Genomic DNA, 19,367 nt, shown 5'->3' on the forward strand with positions numbered 1-19,367 from the left:
GGTGTCCAGGGCATGCGTTGCGGGGTGGGGCTGTCGCTTGGGCGGGGGGGGGGAGCCACTGCTTTGCATGCAAAAGGGCCCAGGTTCAGTCATTGGCAGTATTTTCAGGTAGGGCTGGGAAAGAGAGAGGAGAGCTGGTCTGGTGGTAGCAAGCATGACTTGTCCCCATAGCTAATCAGGGTCCGCCCTGGTTGCATATGAATGGGAGACTAGAAGTGTGAGCACTGGAAGGTATTCCCTTTAGGGGATGGAGCTGCTCTGGGAAGAGCATCGAGGTTCCCAGTTCCCTCCCTGGCAGCATCTCCAAGATGGGGCTGAGAGAGATTCCTGCCTGCAACCTTGGAGAAGCCACTGCCAGTCTGTGAAGACAATACTGAGCTAGATAGACCAAGGGTCTGACTCAGTATGTGGCAGCTTCCTACGTTCCTTCCTATGTCCCTCAGACTCCTCGTTGCCTGAGACCCTGGAGAGCTGCTGCCAGTCCGTGTAGGTGAATGGACCAAAGGTGGACCATGCTTCCAGTGACCCCGTCTGCCACCTTCTGCATGCCAAGCCGGGGCTCTGCCTCTGAGCGGTGCCTTTGATTCAATCAGGATGGGCAGCTCCATAGGTCCCTATTGAATTAAGGGCACAGCTCAGTGGCAGAGCCCCTGCTTGGCATGCAGAAGGTGGCAGACGGGGTCACTGGAAGCATCTCTGGGTAAGGCTAGAAAACATGCCTGTCTGGAACTCTGGAAAGCCGCTGCCAGTCAGTGTGGACAATATGAGCTTGATCAAGCGTCTGATTTGGTGTAAGAGAGCTTCATATGTTCATATATTTATCATCATCATCATCAATGTTAAACATAGGTGATAGGAGGAGACTTGCTTGCCATACGACCTTTAGATCTGAATGATCGCGAAGAGTGTTGAGATCAGAGCAGGTGACTGGCTGTTGGAGGTCATGAGATTGCCCCCTAACCCAAATCAAGGCCTATCTTTGAGTAATAGAGAATAACCAGCAATGGCTTTTTTAAGATTTCAGAAGGGAAGTATCAGAAGGTCTTTTGGAATGGAGATTCTAGGGACGGAGGAGAGCTGGTCTTGCGGTAGCAAGCATGACGTGCCCTCTTTGCTCAGCAGGGTCCACCCTGGTTGTATATGAATGGGAAACGACATGTGAGCACTGCAAGATACTCCCCTTAGGGGGTGGGGCCATACAGCAGCTCAGTGGTAGAGTGTCTTCATTCTTGCACACACAGAAGGTTCCATGTTCCCTCCCTCTAAGATAGGGCTGTGAGAGACTCCTGCCCATGAACTTGGAGAAGCCGTTGCCAGTCAATGCAGATGGACCAAGGGTCTGACTCTGCACATGGCAGCTTCCTACGTCCCTCTGAGGTGGGCACCTTCCACATGCAGAGTCTGTGCTCGACTACTGAGTTATGGCTCCTCATCAGGGTATGAATGGATAGGCCAGCTCCCTCTTTACTACCCGGACCATTCAAGAAACATCGTGGAGATGGAATGATGTTGCAGGGAATTCATTCACTCCTTGCTCACGGTTGGTTAAAGTGGCAGAGCTGGCCCACTTGTTCGAGAGCGACTATCGATCAACTTTCAAAATTAGAATGAAAGAATCTATCATCGTTTTAAATTGTTTTAATGTTTTAGTGTGCTAGCTCTGTTTTTAATCTGTGTTGTTTTATTGTAAACTCAGAGACATGAGTTTTGTGTGGTATACAAATATGCAAAATAAAGTACTACATGGGGTTGGTTGGGTAATGCCGCTGTGACAAAGGAAAGATTCAGTTTGGTTCAAATGGAGCAGAGTGTGGCATTTCTACTGTAGAAATCAACTAATATATACAGTATATACTGTACTCCAAATGTCCCTATATCGCCAGCTCCAATGAGTTGCGAAATGATGAATGTCTGGATGTCAGGTTCTTGGAATGCCCCATCCTCGGGATGCCTGTTTAAAATGCAGCAGCAAGCAATATGAATTAATCCTGAAATTCTGTTCTCAGGGTGATTTTTAAGTCCAAAAGCCGGCCAAAATGGAAAGTGGCTGCGATTTGGGCTGTGGTGACTCTTTGGGGTGCTTTCCAGATTAGACCCTGCAATGGGGTCACGTTGGATCTTGGAAGTGGGCTTCCGCACTTCCTGCGTTGTGACACCGCAGTCCCTATGCAGACAGCAGGGTGCCGTTCACATTTCCCAATGCCTTGTTTCTAATTTAATTGCTGCGATATAGAGCTAGGATGTCCTATATCCGGTGTGAAGAAGTTGCTGTTTTTTCGGGTTGTTAGTTTCTATGAGATGGCTCTCCCTGCTGTTTATGTGTTCAATGCGACTTGCCTGAACGGAGGCATTTTGCTGCTGTTGAGCAGCTAGACTGGAAAGCACCCAGGTGAGGGCAGATGGAGTGGTGGGCTGGGGGGAGCCACAGAGAGCCATGAGGACATTTCCGTGAGAAGTAGCATGTTTCTGACTGTGGCATCTATTTTTCCTCAGTGTCCAACTAGCATCTTTGATGCAGGGATGTTGCATTCCCCCCTCCTCAGGAGAGGGGGCAATTTTGCAGCCCTTTTCATCTTGGAAAATGTAATTCTTCACCCTGACAGTTACACTCCACATGGTTTGTAGCAACAGAAATGAGTAACTGTGCAAATTTTACTTGTACCTGGTAGGGAAAAAAAGGTGAATTCCTCCCACCTCCTACGCTTGTTAGATAAGGTGAGAAAGATTTGAAGGAGGCGAGAAAGACATTCTGGGAGGTAGGTGGAGTCGTAGGGGGCAGCAAGGGAGAAAGGGTGGGTTCGTTTGAGGTAGCAGGAGACCCAACCAAATTTGACTGTTTTCTCAGCTACTCTGAATATTTCTGGTCAGCATTTGGCATGCAGCATGTTCTTATCCAGCTGTGCAGAGATGTCAAAGACAGCCTGAGACTGGGGAGATGTGCAAGCCTGTCGTTTGCAATATTGAAGCCCAAGGGCCCCCCCCCCACTTGCAACTGGGAGAGGCCCCAGTGGGATCTTTCTTGGCCATGCGAAGCTATCACTAGAGTTTTGAGGCTAGGTGGTTGTGTGTGTGTGTGTAAACTGGGAATTCTTCTCTGGCTCATATTTATATCTAAGCTCGAGAAGAATTCACCGAGCGGATCTCCATCCCTAGTAAATTTGGCCCTGGCTGGAAGAAATGGAATGTTCTCGCTGCTGCTGCTGCCGTCACAGCTAAAATGAGGCACCAAAGTACTTGGCCAATCAGAACACCTCGCTCATTGGCCGCCAGGTAATTGGGGATCATCTGCGCTTTGCAGGACCCAGCACACACAGAATTAGAGTGTCACGTATGTGGCCACAAACAGAGAAGTACAGTAAAACATCAAGGGAATTTCAATGAAACAGAAAATCTTTGAGAGCAAGGCAACAACTTTATTTTTGAGAGGTTGCAAAATGGTGCAGGCCTAGGTTGAGGGGAGTTGCGTCACATCCGTACTAGGTGGCACTTTTATTTTCTTTTTTTAAGAGTTGCCAGCAAAACCCACCATACTTAGGCCCAGATAGGGATTCAGGGGCTAGTAAAGTTCTGCTCAAAGAAGAGGACAACAGTGGCAATTTGGGGGTTGCAATTTTCATTGGAACTTGGGTGGGGGAATTAAGTCCCTGTGCCTTGTGCTCCACAGTCCTGATTTCCCTTGCAGCTGCTGTTTAACCAACAAAGAAACAATTGCACAGGATCAAACAATGTATTTAACACCGCCTTGTGTCGTTTGGCCTGAAAATGGCTGCAGTGATTCATCGGGAGCTGGAAGTGTGGCTTCTTCAGTGCAGGGGCAGGCCGGGGCGGGGGGGGGAGGAGCGTGACACATTGTTGAGCTCACACAATCCCTGCATAGCGGTTCTTAATGTGTTAAGGGGAACAGGAAAAGGCGGGAGCAGTCGTGGGGTCAGACACCTGAGGAGTGAAGGGCAGCTGCTTTTGAGATGTAAGAGTGGCCTGCAGGTGTTGTGCCCCCAATCTGCTGCTTCCCATTCCCGCCCCCTGGTTGTGCTGCAGAACCAAGTGGAGAACTGGGCATCCTCTGTGAGCTCTCTCTTATGGACCTGCACGTGAGGCTGAGCAAAGGTGGTGGCACCCAACAGAGTATTTGAGCATCTCTGGCAGTGGCCCCCTGGCCAGTCTGCCCTTCCCTGGTCACTGCTGCCTAAGCATGTGGATCTCCGAAGCCGCCCTGAAGTCAGGGAATTTATTTTTATTTATTTATTTTTGCATTTATATACCGCCTTTCATTAAAAAGATAACCCCAAGGCGGTTTACAAAAGTTAAAAACATACAATAAAAACACAATAAAAACATCATGTTAAAAGTACAAAAACATATAAAAACAGGCATAAAAACAACACAACAAATAGGAACACAGAGAAGCCGCAGTAGAAAACAATCATGTAAAAGCCTGGGTAAAAAGCCAAGTCTTTAAAAGCTTTCTAAAAGCCGTGATGGAGTCCGAGGAACGAATGGCCACTGGGAGAGCATTCCAGAGTCTGGGGGCAGCAACAGAGAAGGCCCTGTCCCGAGTGCACGACAACCGGGCCTCCCTCATTGTCGGCACCCGGAGCAGGGCCCCCTCAGATGTCCTCGTCCAGCGGGCAGCAACCCTTGGGAGCAGGCGGTCCCTCAAATACCCTGGGCCCAAACCGTTTAGGGCTTTAAAGGTCAAAACCAGCACCTTGAATTGGACCCGGAAACGAACCGGCAGCCAGTGCAGCTCTTTCAAAATGGGGGTGATATGTTCCCAACGGGCAGCTCCGGATAAAACCCTCGCTGCCGCGTTTTGCACTAGCTGCAGTTTCCGGATATTCTTCAAGGGCAGCCCCACGTAGAGCGCGTTACAGTAATCCAGCCGCGACGTGACTAAGGCGTGGGTAACCGTGGCCAGATCTGCCTTCTCGAGAAAGGGACGCAGCTGGCGCACCAGCTGAAGCCGTGCAAAGGCACCCCTGGCCACCGCCTCCACCTGAGCCTCCAAAAGCAGAGCCGGGTCCAGTAGTACCCCCAAGCTGCGTACTTGCTCCTTCAAGGGGAGTGCAACCCCATCCAGAACCGGTAAAATCTCCTCATCCCGATTGGCTCTCCTACTGACCAACAGTACCTCCGTCTTATCCGGATTCAGTTTCAGTTTGTTAGCCCACATCCAACCCATCACGGCCTCCAACCCCCGATTCAGGACATCCACCGCCTCCCTAGGATCAGATGACAAGGAGAGATAGAGCTGAGTGTCATCCGCATATTGCTGACAACTCAGTCCAAATCTCCGGATGACCTCTCCCAGCGGCTTCATGTAGATGTTAAACAGCATGGGGGACAAGACTGATCCCTGCGGGACCCCACAGGCCAACGGCCACGGGGCCGAGCAGTAGTCCCCCAGCACCACCTTCTGAACCCTCCCCTCAAGAAAGGACTGGAACCACTGCAACGCAGTGCCTCCGATTCCCATACTCGAGAGGCGGCCCAGAAGGATACCATGGTCGATGGTATCGAACGCCGCCGAGAGGTCCAGCAGAACCAACAGGGACGCACTCCCCCTGTCTAGTTCCCGGCGTAGGTCATCCACTAGAGCGACCAAGGCAGTCTCAGTCCCATACCCGGGGCGGAAGCCAGATTGAAAAGGGTCCAGATAATCCGTATCATCCAAGACCCTCTGCAGCTGGGACGCCACCACACGCTCCATCACCTTGCCCAAAAAGGGGAGGTTAGACACAGGTCTATAGTTGTCCAGGTTGGAGGGATCAAGGGAGGGCTTTTTTAATAGAGGTCTTACCACCGCCTCCTTGAGGCACGATGGCATCCTGCCCTCCCTTAACGAAGCATTAACGATCACCTCCAGCCATCTACCTGTCCCCTCCCTGGCAGCTTTTATTAGCCATGAAGGGCAAGGGTCAAGAGCGCACGAAGTCGCCCGCACGCTGCCCAGGATCTTGTCCACATCCTCAGGCCGCACCAACTGAAAAGAATCCAACACAACGGGACCAGATGGTACCAGAGGCACGTCTGCCGGAACTGCCAAAACTCTGGAGTCCAGGTCAGCACGGATGCAAGCGACTTTATCTGCAAAGCGACAGGCAAACCGATCACAAAGAGCCGTAGATGACTCCTCCCCCATTGTCCGGGGGGATGTGTGGAGCAATGTTTTCACCACACGAAACAGCTCTGTTTGCCTGCACTGAGCAGACGCAATGGAGGCGGAGAAAAAACATTTCTTCGCCGCCCCCACCGCCACGGCATAGTCCCTAAAATGGGCTCTAGCCCGTGTTCGATCGGATTCGTGACGACTCTTCCTCCAGCGTCGCTCCAGCCGTCGTCCGAGTTGCTTCATCGCCCTAAGCTCCGAGGAAAACCAAGGAGCAGAACGGGCTCCACCAAGCCGGAGAGGGCGCTTGGGGGCAACCGTGTCAACAGCCCTGGCCATCTCTCCATTCCAGAGATCAACCAAGGCCTTGACAGGGTCACCAGCTCTGGACACTGGAAACTCCCCGAGGGCCGTCTGAAATCCAAGCGGATCCATAAGCCTCCGGGGGCGGACCATCTTAATCGGCCCACCACCCCTGCGGAGGGCAGACGGAGCAGTCAAACTAAACCCCACCAGGTGATGATCTGTCCATGACAAGGGAGTGATCTCAAATTCCCCCACCTCCAGATCATTTATTTCCCGATCGGCAAAAACCAGATCCAGAGTGTGTCCCGCCACGTGGGTAGGGCCCGATACCAACTGAGACAGGCCCATGGTTGCCATGGAGGCCATGAAATCCTGAGCCGCACCCACTAAGGGGACCTCAGCGTGGACATTGAAGTCCCCCAAGACAATAAGCCTGGGGGAACCCAAGGCCACCTCCGAGACCACCCCCGCCAGCTCAGGTAGGGAGACTGAAGTGCAGCGGGGTGGTCGGTACACCAGCAGAATCCCCAGCCTATCTCGGAGGCCCACCCTCAAGGACAAACACTCGAAATTCTGAGATTGCCTGACTGGGCACCTGGAAACGGGGAGGGTCTCTCGAAAGATGACCGCAACGCCTCCTCCCCGACCCTCGAGGCGGGGCTGCTGCACGATCTGGAAACCTGGAGGACAAAGCTGAGAGAGACCAACCCCGCCCAGCGCATCCAACCAGGTCTCCGTCACGCATACCAGGTCAGCACGCTCATCCACAATCAAATCGTGGATGAGAGATGTTTTTGCGTTAACTGACCTGGCATTTAGCAGCAGCACCCTAATCCTCGAAGGAGTGTTCATAGAGCTCCCTAGGGTCAGAGGGTTGGGGGAAGGGCCGGAAAAAGGAACAGGCCTCAATTGCCTGGACCGTTTTCCCCTGTAACGGCCTGCCCAACTCCCACCGCCATACCTCCCTCTGCCCGCTACCCGTGATATTGCCGCCCCAACTCCAGACCCACTTTTTTGCTCTCCCAGACACATCTCCCCAGACTATTCCACCACGGCTACTTGGCTTAATTTAAAACCAAGACCAGACTCATACAGTCCCTGCTGACTTCTTGCTTGGTGGAAGGTGGATCGTCAAGGCAGGAGGAAAAGGTCTTCAGGGCTCCAGGCAGCTCGCCCCACGGCTGAGAGCCACAAGGACGAGAGCCCTTATGCTCTCGCCCTTCGGCTCACGCCAAGAGGCTCACGCCCCTGGCCCAGCCCCAGCTTTAAAGCCACAGAGGCTGAGGGTAGATGGCACACACCTGGAGAAAGAGGTGGGGCAGAAGCCCAAACACAGTCACTGCCCTGCCAAGATGTTCCCTCTTCCAAGGCCAGGAATGGGGCTGTTATGAGGGGATGGTGCCATAGCATGCAGCAGCCAGGCTGGTCTCGGGGTCATCTCGGAGAGACCATATTACTCCTGCATTGAAAGAGCTACACTGGCTGCCGATATGTTTCCGGGCAAAATACAAGGTGCTGGTTATAACCTATAAAGCCCTAAACAGCTTGGCCCCTGGGTACTTAAGGGAACGCCTTCTTCTGCAAGAACCCCACCACCCACTGAGATCTGCTGGAGAGGTCCGTCTGCAGCTGCCACTGGCTCGTCTGGTGCCACTCAGGGACGGGCCTTCTCCGCTGCTGCCCCGAGGCTTTGGAATGTGCTCCCTAGTGAAATAAGAACCTCCCCATCTCTGAGAGCTTTAAAAAAGTCTTTAAAGACGCATCTGTTCAACCAGGCTTTCAATTAATATTGTTTTAAAGGTTTTAATGCTGTTTTAAAATGTTGTTTTAAATTTTTTTAAATGTTGTAATGTTTTAAACTTTTGGTTTTTTAACTAATGTTTTACTTTCTGTTTTTATTTTGTTTCAAACCGCCCAGAGATGTAAGTTTTGGGAAGTATAAAAACATGTGAAAGAAAGAAAGAAAGAAAGAAAGAAAGAAAGAAAGAAAGAAAGAAAGAAAGAAAGAAAGAAAGAAAGCAAGCTCAGTGGTGAAGCAACCGCTGAGCATGCTTTTGACAGCCCTAGGTGCAATCTCCAGAAGAAAGGGCTTGGGAGGGACTCCTGTCCAAAACCTGGGAGAGCTGTGGCCAGTCAGAGCAGACAGTCCTGAGCTGGGCAGGCCACGGAGTCCAAAGCTCAGTAGCTCCCTGTGTCTCAGCTATTGGGGATTAGAGCACAAAAGCTGCCACCTGCCCAGTGAGCTTCTTTCTGATCCCCACTCAATGGGTGTCTTGGCTGGGTGGGGCCATGGGCCTGTCCCGCCACCTTCCAAGGTTTCATTTGTCATGATGGGTAGTCATGGAGGAGAGGTTTCTCTGCAGTGGCCCGCAAGACGTTGAGCTCCTGCCCCTGGAAATCTATCTGACTTCCAGCTGCCTCTTTCCTTGCTTGTTGAAGAGTTGGCTCATTCTAGGCAGGCTTTCATTGGGTGGCTGCTGAGATTTTGTTGTTTTGGTAGCGACTTTGATATTGTGACTTTATTTTGTTGCAATGGATGTGTTTTATGTAAGCTGCCTTGAGCTTTCTTTGCCTGGAAAAGTGGCATCTACATTTCCCAAGCAGAATGCCTGCACCTGTCATCCATTCAGCGCAAGGGATGTTCTGTCTCTTTCCCTGCTCTCTTGGTGTTCGTGTTCAGTGGGGCAGCCCTTTCCTTCTTTGGGGGAAGCTTTCTCCCCCCCAGGGACTTGCCCTTCAATCCATCAAGGTTGAGCAAGCCAGTTTAGAATGAAACAGGAACAAAAGGTTTGTGTGTGAAAACACACAACACTATATAAAAAAATACAATATATCAGCAAAACAGCCAAAGGAGAGTGAGACAAGTCAGTTCAGCCTACCGTTTGGGCATTCTAAAAATGGGCTAGGAGCTCTTAAGGACTGTAGGACACTGGCATTTGGGAATGAATTTTAAGGTTTTAATTTGTGGGTGATTTTTAAATTGTTAAATTGTTTTAAGTTCTTGTAGCTTGTTTTTAGCTTGTTTTATGCTATTGTTAACCGTCCAGAGACGAAAGTTTGGGGTGGTGTACAAATGTGATAGATAGATAGATAGATAAATAAATAAAATAAAATAAAATAAAATAATGGGGGCCAAAAGAGTGGGGCCCAGGGTGGTCTCCCTGCTTTCCATGCCGTAAGGACAGCCCTGGGACTGAGGGTTGGGCGGGCAGAGGCAGAGAAGACCTGGCTGTTGCTCACCAAAAGGATATAATGCAGAGTTGAGGCTGATGTGATGATATGGGACTGCCAGGAGATCCAAAGGCCAGGCTGAGAGTCATGGAATGGATCTGGAAGAGGCTCTCAGCAGTCTGCAGTACTGCAGAACGTTCAGGTTTTAATGGCTGGTTTCATTAGGGTGGATCAGTAAGACCTTTAATGGGAAAGGCAGCTTCTCCCTTCATCTCTTGACACCATCCAAGGCTGGAAAGAAATCTCTGCTGATTTCCCCAAACAATTTTACTCTCAAGGATTATGAGCTCTCTGGGGGCAGGAAACCATCTTCTTCTTTTGATGAAGACTTTTGAGAACTTCTGTTGAAAAGTGGTGTATCATCAGTAGTAATCCACCCCCGTCTCCTGCCTTGCTTTCTTGCCAGCCAAGGCCAGGCCGGCATGACTGGGCTTAGGGGAATCTGGCCACTGGCCAAGGTTGGCACTGTGACGTGTGTTAACAGCTTTTGGTGGGATCTGTTCCTCAGCATCTTACATGACCTCAGCAGCCTGGTATTGATACTGTGGCGACCTGGGAAAGCACCGCCATAGCAAAAGTGAAGACTGAGTGTGACAAGACCATGATCAAAGGTCATCCTGTAATATCTGATGCTGCAAAATAATGCCACAGGAGACTGAACGGTGGAACAGAAAAAACTCCTCTGAATATTAGAACTCTTGCCACTACAACTGATCTCAAAATGCCTGTGGCTGCCCTGGGGCTCTGATGGTGTTCCCTAGACCCGCTTCCCTCAGGGCCCCTTTTCATAGAACTTGTGGGTTCCTCCTACTATTCTTGCATAGATAGATGCTGAGTCTTTTAGAAGCACTTGGCGCATTACGTGCACACAAAGATTGTGAAGCCAGAATAGGGTTTTCTCAAAGCTTGTTCCAGAGTTGGAACTGCCCAAGCAACAGACACTTGGGGTGCCAACATTATCAAAGGGGCCAGTTGGGAGGTATGCCCCATAATAATATCACAAGGGGTGTGTGCGCTGTGAGTGCAGCTGTATGCACCCCGTGTTGTTCTGCATCATCACCTGCTACTTGCAAAGAATCGTGGGAGGTGGATCTTGGACTATGTGGTATAGCTGATTGGATGCCCTGGCTTGCTCATGTATGTGAAACACAGCCACTGCTATTTCAGGGTTGTTATCCTGAAACAACTCCCCATGTGTCAACACAAACAAGGAATGATGGGATATTACAGGCAGGGGTGCGGGTTTTTGGTGCCTAAGACGCAGAGACTTGGGGATGAGGGAGCCTCAGATAAAAGATGCAGAGCCTCGCAGATCAAGGTGGGTCTTCAAAATCTGAACTTTTGCATGGTGTTCCCCAGGACTCCATATTGTCTCCAATGTTGTTTCATATCTACATGAAACCACTGGGAGAGGTCATCAGGAGATTTGGTGCAGGGTGCTACCAGTATGCTGATGACACCCAAATCTATTTCTCCAAGTCAGCATCATCGGGAGAGGGCATAACCTCCCTAACTGCCTGCCTCGAGTCAGTGATGGGCTGGATGAGGGATAACAAACTGAGTCTGAATCTGGCTAAGACGGAGGTACTCATTGTGCGGGGTCTCGAGAGATGATTTTGATCTGCCTGTTCTGGATGGGGTCACACTTCCCCAGAAGGAACAGGTATGCAGTCTTGGGGTGCTTCTGGATCCGAGCGGTTGAGGCGGTGGCCAGAAGTGCCTTCTATCAGCTTCAGCTGATACGCCAGCTGTGTCCATTTCTTGAGGTGAACGACCTCAAAACAGTGGTACATCTGCTGGTAACCTCCAGACTGGATTACTGTAATGCGCTCTGTGTGGGGCTGCCCTTGTACGTAGTCCGGAAACTACAGCTGGTCCAGAATGCGGCAGCCAGGCTGGTCTCTGGGGCATCTCGGAGGGACCATAGAACTCCTGTATTGAAGGAGCCACACTGGCTGCTGATATGTTTCCGGGCAAAATACAGGGTGCTGGTTATAACCTATAAAGCCCTAAACAGTCTGGGCCCTGGGTATTTAAGGGAACGCCTTCTTCTGCAAGAACCCCACCACCCACTGAGATCTGCTGGAGAGGTCCGTCTGCAGCTGCCACCGGCTCGTCTGGTGCCACTCAGGGACGGGCCTTCTCCGCTGCTGCCCCGAGGCTTTGGAATGTGCTCCCTCTCCATTTGGGTGTCATCAGCATACTGGTAGCACCCTGCACCAAATCTCCTGATGATCTCTCCCAGTGGTTTCATGTAGATATTAAACAACATTGGAGACAATATGGAGCCCTGGGGAACACCATGCAAAAGTTCAGATTTTGAAGAACAGCAGTCTCCAAGAGACACCATCTGGAATATGCCTGAGAGGTAGGAGTGGAACCACTGCAAAGCAGTGCCTCCAACTCCCAACCCCCTCAGACGCTCCAGAAGGATACTATGGTCGATAGTATCGAAAGCCACCGAGAGGTCCAGAAGGACCAGCAGAGTCACACTTCCTCTGTCAGTTGCCAGTTGGAGATCATCCATCAGGCCGACCAAAGCAGTCTCCACCCCATAGCCAGCCCGAAAGCCAGTTTGAAATGGGTCAAGATAATCAGTTTCATCCAAGACTGTCTGGAGCTGGGAGGCCACCACCCTCTCAATTACCTTGCCCAGCCACGGAAGGTTGGAGACAGGCCTGTAGTAGTTCAAGTCCGAGGGATCCAGGGTAGGCTTCTTCAGAAGTAGTCTAATAATTGCCTTGTTAAGACAAGGAGGCATCTGACCTTCCGTCAGAGACGCATTTATAATCTCTACTAGGCCTTCTACAACAACCCCCTGCCAGATAATATAAGCCATGTCAGACAAGGGTCAAGAGAACAGGTGGTAGGCCGCACCATTCCAATCCGCTTGTCCACATCCTCAGGAGTCACAAACTGGAACTGATCCAACCTAATCACACAAGAGGAGTCTCTGGACACCTCCATATCAGACACTGAGGTAATTGTGGATCCGGATTCTAAGTCAGCCCGAATACGAGAGATTTCCCCCACAAAGAATTCATTAAATACATCACAGTGGGTAATCGATGGTTCCAGATTCTGATTCAAGGGAGGAGGGGCACTCACTAGCCCTCTCACAACCCTGAACAACTCTGCCGGACGTGAACATGCGGATGTAATACGGGCAGAAAAGAATCGCTTCTTTGCCGCACGTATCGCCTGAGCATAGATCTTCAAATGAGCTCTATGTTGCAATCTATCAGATTCAAGCCGAGTCTTTCTCCACTTGCGCTCCAGTCGTCTACCTCGCTGCTTCAGCCCCCGTAGTTCTTCAGAATACCAAGGGGCCAATTTTGAAGCAGGTCGGAGAGGACGCTTAGGAGCAATCATGTCTACTGCCCCAGTGAGTTTGCTGTTCCAATTCTCCACCAGGGCATCAACAGGATCACCAGCAGAGCCAACACTAAATCCCTCCAAGGCTTCTTGAATCCTATTGGATCCAATAACCTTCTCAGGTGGATCATCCTAATAGGTCCCTCGCCCCTGTGAAGGTGGGAAGTGATTGTGAGTCCAGCCTTAACCAGATGGTGGTCCGTCCATGACAATGGGGAAATCACAGGATTCCCCACCCATGGAACACCACCCTGATCAGAGTGAAAGACCAATTCAAGTGTGTGACCAGCAATGTGTGTTGGCCCCAAAACCACTTGGGATAGGCCCATAGTCGTCATGGCTGCTATGAACTCCCGAGCTGCCCTGGACAAATTGGTCCCAAAGTGAACATTGAAGTCCCCCAGCACCACAAGCCTGGGGGACTCCAACACCAAGTCCGAGACCAAGTCCATCAGCTTTGTTAGGGACTCTGTTGAGCAGCGGGGCGATTGGTACACCAACAGAAGTCCCAGTCTGTCCCTGGTCCCCAGACTTAAGTACACACATTCGATATGGTCCAACACTCTAACAGGGATCCTGGTAAGGGAAAGGTTATTCTTATAGACCACAGCCACTCCACCTCCCCGCCCATGGTCCCTCACCCACTCCTCAACAGAGTGGCCTGGAGGAAGAAGCTGGGACCACACTGGGCCCCCAGCCAGGTCTCTGTAATATATACCAGGTAGGCACCTTCATCCAGAATCAAATCATGGATGGTTTCTGATTTGTTCTGGACCGACCTGGCATTGCAGAGGAGCAAGGTGAGGTTCCAAGGATGATCGGCACTGCTCCCCAAGGTCAAAGAGCTGGCAGGACAGCCAGAAGGGGAAACAGCTATTAGATTTCCAAGTCCCCTTCCCCTGTAACAGCCCACTGACCTGCCAACGTTACTTCTTCTGTTCCCCACCGTGACCGGAATGGCCGCCCCACAGTCAGTGGACACGTCCCCTGTCTCCCCATCTCCAGTTAAGCCCAGACACATTCTAAGATTGTCTCACCCAGGACAAATTAAAACAGAAGCTCCACTATTAAATGCCCTCCCCAATACCTATGCCAAGAGACCTGGCCCTCACCCTTGCTGTCCCCCAAAGTGGCTCCCCCAAAGGGGCGACCCCCTTTGGGGTTGCCCCTTCAGTGGTGACCCTGCCGGTGGCAGGTCCGCCTCCACTGGCAGAAGCCTATATAGCCCTGAGCAGGCAGCTCTAGGCAGCTGGAATGCAGGAAACTGCCAAGTCACCCTCCTCCCCGGCCCCAATCCTGAAAGCCTCACCTCAGCACAGCAGCCAGTCCTGGGGGGCAGCTAACAGACAGGGGGGCAGCAGGACAAGCAAACAGGCAGGCACCCAGTCTCACACCCTGGGGTCTACCTGGGAGCAGATGTTGTCTCTCCTGCAAGTTTTAATTGTTTTTATGTCATTGTTAACCGCCCAGAGATGAAAGTTTGGGCGGTATACAAGTTAAATAAATAAATACATACATACATACATACATACATACATACATACATACATACATACATACCACAATAAGAGAAACTCCAATAATAGAAAACCACAATAATAGGAATGGAAAGTATACCAAGGAGGAGGAAGGGTCCCACCAAGTTCAGGAGGGCACCAGCATGACTAACAAATAGAGTCAGGGAAGCTGTAATAGGGAATTTTATTTTTCCTTCAGAAAATGGAATTCCTGTCCAAATGAAGAGAACAGAAAGGAACAACCTCTGGTCAAAGAAATGTAAGGAGACAATAAGTAATGCAAAAAGAGAGTTTGAGGAGCATATAGCTATGTCAAGGGGAATAACAAAAACCTCTTCAAATATATCAGAAGCAGAAAAGCTGTTAGGGAGGAGGATGGACTCTGCGATGATGAGCGTGAAAGGGATTATTAAGGAGGACAAGGAAGCTGAATGAGCTCTTTGCATCTGTCTTCACAGTGGAGGATACTGACCATATACTCGCTCTGGAACTGAGCTTCTCAGGCTTGGAGGCTGAAGAACTGGGCCAATTTGGGGAGAACTAAAATGTGAGATTGCTGACCTCCTTGCAAAAGTATGTAACTTAGGCACTGTAACAGACGACTGGAAAGTAGTTAATGTAACTTTGATTTTCAAAAAGGGATCCAGAGGGGATCTGGGAAATTACTGACTGGTTAGCTTAACTTTGGTGCTGTAAATTGGTGGAAAGCATACTTAAGGACAAAATTGTTAAATGCATAGAAGAACAGGCCCTGCTGGGGGAGAACCAGCCTGGCTTCTGCAAGGGCAAGTCTTGCCTCACTAACCTTTTGGAGTTCTTTGAGAGTGTCAACAGACATGTGGATAAAGGTGATCTGGTTGACATGGTGTACTTGGACTTCCAAAAAGCTTTTGACAAAGTTTCCCACTAAAGGCTTTTGAGTAAACTTAGAAGTCGTGGGATAAGGGGACAGGTTCATGTGTGGATCGGTAACCGGTTGAAAGACAAGAAACAGAGGCTAGGAATAAATGGACAGTTTTTTCAGTGGAGGGAAGTAAGAAATGCCCCCCCCCCGATCTGTACTGGGAGTAGTGCTCTTTAACTTGTTCATAAATGAGCTAGAATTTGGGGTAAGCAGCAAAGTGGCCAGACTTGCAGATGACACTAAACTATTTAGGGTAGTGAAATCCAAAACAGATTGTGAGGAGTTCCAAAAGGATCTCTCCAAACTGGGTGAGCTGGTGACAAAATGGCAAATGAGGTTCAATGTTGACAAGTGTAAAGTGTTGCATATTGGGGCAAAATCCACCAGCTTCACATCTACACCGATGGAGTCTGAGCTGTCAGTGACTGACCAGATCTTGGGGTCATGATGGACAGCTTATGGAAAGTGTTGGAATTTTCTGCCATGGGGTATGATGATGGCCACCAGCCTGGATGGCTTTAAAAGGGGCTTAGACAAATTCATGGAGGACAGGTCTATTGATGGCTAATAGTCTGGTGTCTATAGGCCACCTCCAGCCTCAGAGGTTAGATGCCTCTCAATATCATACAGGTGAGCAACAGCAAGAAAGAGAGCAAGCCCTCAGAAGCCTGTGGGTTTATCAGAGGGATCTGGTGGGCCACTCTATGAAACAGGATGCTGGACTAGATGGGCCTTGGGCGTGATCCTGAAGGGCTGTTCTTATGGTCTTAGTGGAGATGAAAAGGTGACCAGAATATGAACCAGTGTTTTTGCTGGAGGGGCAGAGAGGAAGGGCCTTGTTATTCTTGTGTGGTAGAAGGAAAAGCAGGTTGACTTGGCAACAGATTGGAAAAGAGGAAGATAAAGCCAAGGCTTGTGCTTAGAGTGGATGGTAACATTGTCAATAGATAAGGAAGGAGTGAGCACACAGAGGAAGGCTTGGGAAGAAGGATGAGCAGTTCAGTCTTGAGTGTAAATGGGGGGATTTTGTTTTGCCCCAAGGTGGATTGACAGACTGGACGATATACCCAGAGGCGTAACTAGGGAAAATAGCGCCTAGGGCAAGCACTGAAATTGCGCCCCTGTCCAAACAGGAATGATGGGACTTGTAGTCAACAATATTTGGAAATCCTTGTTAAAAGGAACACTGTACCATCTAGACATGGTTGTTGATCAAAACCTGAAAACATGAGCCATCTCTGTAAAAGACCTAGAACAACAGTCAGGAGTTATGCAAGGATTCCAAGTGTCATTTTCTCTGTCTCCTCTCATTCTTTAAAAAACACGACTTTGTCCTAGAGGATCACCTGCCCAAATAGCCACTAGCAAAATAGGGGAAGAAGAAGGTGGTGAGGGGTGTGTGTGTCTATAAACCAGTGAATGATTCCTGCCAGCCTTTGTCTTATGATGACTGTTGGCTCATGATGGGGTATATGTGCATTCACCACACTAGTGCTTACTTTGACACCAAGAGGGAGGAGGATACATTAGTTTGCCACACTAGATAGAGGAATTTGCAACAGGAGCAGACAGCCAAGTTCTGCCAGGGCCAAAACCAGCCCATGCCAGACTAAGAAATCATTGTAATTTGCCCCTTCCTGTCACAAGCAGTGTGCTGTTCTTTTATTATTGACTCTAACTCTCAGATATCCCAGTCATGGATGGAAAATTCAGGGTCAATTTACAAGAGACACATTTTCTACATGGAAGTTTCTTCTGTGCAGGTGTTGTGCAGAAACCCATGTGTAGTGACCGCCAGAGGCATAGCAAGGTTGGAATGGGCCAAGATGAGATTTTAAAATGGGCCCCCAGCCCCTCAAAGTCCAGGGCCTCCACACACCCCAGGCCCCCAAGGATTTAAGTCTGATATTTCAAAATAAGTATGCTGCCTGGAAATACATTTCACTGAATACACACATGCACACTTCATAGTATATAGTGATATACATTGAGTACTATATATTTGTGCTACTTTTAATGCCTAGAACACACTAGCAACGCTAATTATTAAAATGGCCCCCTCGCTGCAGATTAGCAAAGGAGACTTTCAACCATGCAGGGTGAGCCTGTGTCTGTTTTCTCAGAATTCTGAACCAATTCAGTGAAGTTTGATTGCAGGAGGTTTTTCACACGAGGCTTTTAAAGCCCTTTAAGACACATCTCCTCTGGAATGGAGGTGCTGCATTCACATGTTGGCCAGATTTACTCTGAAGTCCCTGCAAGTTATTGGAGAGCAGTTCACACACAAGAAAAATAAAATAGAACAAGTGAATTTTAGCCCGTTGAAAAACGGGCGCTAATAATGCTTTCGGCCCCCGCCGCCGAACCTCCCAGCTGCCCGATCCCACCATTTGTACAGGAAAGAGGAGCTCGCCAGCAGAGCTCCTCTTTCTGCAGAGGCTCTTCTCAAACTGGCGCTTTGAGCGGAAAGGACGCCCTTTCCGCTCAAAGCGCCAGTTTGAGAAGAGCCTTTGCAGAAAGAGGAGCTCTGCTAGCGAGCTCCTCTTTCCTGTACAAATGGTGGGATCGGGCAGCTGGGAGGGCGGTTCGGCGGCGGCATTTTTCAGGGCCAATTTGGCCCTTAGTAATTTGGCGGGGGGACGGGAATGGTGGGATCGGGCCCCAAGGTTTCCCCCCCCGCCCGGCTTTACTGGCGGCGCCAGGCCTCGGCGGCGGCTCCGCCACCACCTCGGCCAGCTTCCCCGGCGCCTCTTCCCCCGGCGCCTCTCTCCTTTATTTGCGGCGGCCGCTTCTGGCCCCGCCGCCGCCTCACCCGCACTCCCGCCGCCAGTTGCCCCGTCGCGGCCACCGCCACCTCTGGCCGTGGCCACGGCTGCGCCGCCGCCTCTCCCGCACTCTCCTCCTGGCGTAGGCGGCGGCCACTTCTCCTTCTCCCGGCCCCAACATGGCCGCCGGGTCCTGCTGTTCGTGCCTCCCTTGCCCTGTTCTGGGCATGCCCAGAACAGGCCAGGCACGAACGCACGCTTGGTGTCCGTCCACGGACGGACACCAAGCGTTTTATTAGAGAGGATAAAAGCACCACACATGCTTCACAGTTCTCACTCAGACCTTCTGAGTTGCAAAACAACTTGAACATAAGTGCATTTATGAATGAATGAAAATAAATAAAATATACTTGTTCCAGAAGTGTTTGTAATTTTCTGACATGAAACAAGCCACTTATAGGCCTTTTTAGATAGTTTTTGTTTTTAAAGCCAGCACATTTTCCAGTCTGTTTTAAATTAAATATTCAGAGACCTCTCAGTCTTGCCCCACTGCCCATATCAAAGCCCTCTGGCAAGCAGATCCCTATCTATGGGGGTAACCACAAAAAGGAATTCACAGCCTACCTAGCAATAGCTGTTCTGGATGGTCTGGTCTGGGCAGAGGGTCTGCTGCCTGCTTCCTCCTGCCTTCCTTCCTTCCTTGCTTGGGGCCTACTCGAGTTCAGGCTTCAGGGAGGCCTACTGGGAGGCCTCTCTGGAAGCCCCGCTGCCCACCCGCCGATCAGCTGAGAGGCGCCAGGGAGAGAAGAAGAGCTCTGCAGTTTGCAGGCCTCGTTGCCCATCCTAGGCCGGAGCTGGAGGCAAGTGGCTGAGGGGCCCCCCTGGGGCTGGGCAGGTGGGCAATGGGGTGGGGGCGGCAGGGACTGGCATGCCCCCCCCCAGTGGCGCCTAGGGCACGTGCCCCGCCTGCCCCCCCTAGTTCTGCCTATGGATATACCTATTGGGCATTTGCTGTATTGCTGAATCAAGTTGTTGGGATGCCGTGTTACCCGGTTGCCTGTGTGGCCCTGTGGAGTCTGGAGAAGGGCGTGGCAACCTTCCTGGGGGGCTTCCGTTCCCTTCAGGGGGCAGCAGGGATGACAAGGGTCCAGGGGCTGATC

At 50.6% G+C, this 19,367-nt stretch overlaps 1 protein-coding gene across 7 annotated transcripts in view; it reads left to right on the plus strand.

Annotated features, from left to right (window-relative positions):
• The window catches only part of LOC128328499 (uncharacterized), a 98,212-nt gene that overhangs the window by 27,289 nt on the left and 51,556 nt on the right, over positions 1-19,367 (plus strand). The window lies entirely within an intron of this gene.

Source organism: Hemicordylus capensis, chromosome 5 (genome assembly GCF_027244095.1).
Source record: "Hemicordylus capensis ecotype Gifberg chromosome 5, rHemCap1.1.pri, whole genome shotgun sequence".
NCBI lineage: Eukaryota > Metazoa > Chordata > Lepidosauria > Squamata > Cordylidae > Hemicordylus > Hemicordylus capensis.